Raw genomic sequence first — 2,563 nt, 5'->3', positions numbered from 1 at the left:
TTAATTTTAAATTGCTTTTCTGCTCCTCTGAAATGTAAGTATTTTTAAAAGCCTCTTGCCAGTTATACAATTCAGGAATGTTTTTCCTAAGAATCTGGGAGCCACCTCTTTGAACCATAATCACCGAAAGAGATAGTGTCTCTGTCTCCCAGCTTCTGTGGGAGAGCAGGAGCCTAACTTTGGAGGCAAGTCCCCTTGTTCCAAGTTGCAAAAGTACCTCCTTTCATAAAAATATGAGATAGTTTGCTTTTCCCTGAGGTAATGCCAATTATCAGACAAAGGGCAGACTGCCTCAGCTCCCCCAGCCTCAGCTCCTAAAAACTCTCCAGCCTTGGGTTTCACTGGAGTTGAGTTCCAAGTGAGTTCTGGCCTCTCTCTCCTGTTACAATCATCTTGAATAAAATCTTCCTGGCCTGTTTGACTTTGGTGCAATTTTCATTTTGACGTGTGTTATAGCTCAATTATCCTAAGCTTTCATTTAGAAAGATTTTGCTGTCTTTAGATGAGATGACCACTTAGTGTTTTCCTTTTTCTTTTTGTTTTATTGGGAACCTGCATAATACCCGGGATGAAATGTAGCACTCCACTTTTGTCTCCCTTGTCATCTGGGAGGCACAATCTCTGACTAGATTCGGCAAGAGGTATCAGTGCAGTGAAAGAAGAGTTTTCTAACTTTCTCCTGAAGTTTCAATGATGCAGAAAAGGAAGCCAAAAGGAAGACAAAAGCAGCTCGACTTTCTTTCTTCTTCCTTACTTTTTCAATTTTTTAAATTTTTAGTTACATAAAACATCTCTAATGAGAGGAAGAGATGTGTCCATTTAGTCCCCAGGACATTTAAATATTGAGATTAACACATTATCTTTATTGTAAGGATGTGGGTCACGTCTTACAAATTTTGAGAACTAAAAATAATGTGCTCTTGAGAGCACACTGATTTACGCCCCCATTTACATCAAAGTGAACTAGAATATCTCAAGGAGGAAAATAGTAAGATGGTAGAAGTCCCTGGCTGGAACAGGAGATCATTTCAGATACTAACCTAATTATACAGGTGACTTAATAAAGGTTCTCACTAAAGATTGGAAATGTGGATGAATAAAATGAGATGGATTCAAGAGGCTTTTGGAGATAGATTTTACATGAATCTGTGATTAAGTATGGTGGGCGAGGAAGAAGGAGGGAATAATTATGTCTAAAGTTTCTAGGGGTCGTGGTGGATGATCATGAACAAAACAAGAGCCAGTATGTGGTATATTAGGAAGACAATTTGTTTCTAATCTTGGCTCTGCCTCAACAAATTGTATGACCTTATGAAAGTCTATTAAAATCTTGAGTCTCTGTTTATTCATTCAGTAAAGAGGTGGTATTCTTGAATAAATTAATCACTTTCACAGTGAGTGATCGCTTTCAAATCAGGGTAACAGGCATTTATCTAGCATCTATTGTGTGGTCATTTTAGCCTGAGAATTGAGAGAGATACAAATTAAACAAAGTACATTTGTAAAGTGGAAGAATACTATTTACTGACATGATGCATTTATAAAATGAAGCTAGAATTATTGAAATTCAATTTTTATACTACAAATGGTAGATACTATAGAAATTTAATTATTGTAGAACAGATCAATAAAGAATTCACATTTTACATAAAAACATATTATAATGCACCCATGAAAACGCTGCTTCAAAAGGTTCTAATTATGAAGAGATTATTTGAGAAGTGAGGTGGATAGATAAAATAAAAACTATAACAAATTTTCTAATTTTTACAATAGGGAAAGAGCAGAGCCAGTTTTAAATTCAGTTGTATCAGATTCCAAAATTCATGCCCTTCAGGCTGTATCTTGTTAGGCTTCAGTATTATATAATGTACTTCAATAGTTAAAACAGCTATTGCCTTCTTTACTTGGAGCAAAACAAATGCATTGGCCCTATTCTCAAGATTGTGTGTGATTATTTGCAACTAATATTTAAGACCAACTAACATATTATTTCAGTATAATGTTTTTGTCATTTAAGTTTTTGAAACAAATGCCAGTAATAAGAAAAAAATTACCAGTTGAAATGTATTTAAGAATTGAGTTATGCTGCCATCTAGTGATGATTTGCTGCTGATATTGCTTGAGTATGCCAATTCCACCACCAAAAAAATCAAATGAATTAAAGCTTTTTGTAAGTGCAAAAAGAAGGCTAACAAAACTATTAAATAGGTGAACATAGATTTGCATTACAAAGCTCACACAAATTAATGTTAGAGCAAAAATATAAAGTAATCGTAAAATAATAATACTAATGAAAATCTTTATTTTTTTTTCTTCTGAAAAGTGTATCAGTTTACATACAAAATATAATGAGGTCCTTGAGTAGAATATCCACACCTTCTTTTTAATGGATTTTAGATTTTTTTATTAGTTAAAATAAATACTCTTCATCATTTACACTTTATCTCGGTTTAGATAGATTATATTTTAAGGAAAGCAGCTTCTTTCTGCCTACTATGGAAGTGAGAATAAGAGTTAAGAACACTAAAATGAAGCAGAGAGGTGGCCTTGTGAGGGTCAC

This window comes from Pongo abelii, chromosome 10 (genome assembly GCF_028885655.2).
Source record: "Pongo abelii isolate AG06213 chromosome 10, NHGRI_mPonAbe1-v2.0_pri, whole genome shotgun sequence".
Classification (NCBI taxonomy): Eukaryota; Metazoa; Chordata; class Mammalia; order Primates; family Hominidae; genus Pongo; species Pongo abelii.
Note: the sequence above shows the minus strand (reverse complement) of the source record.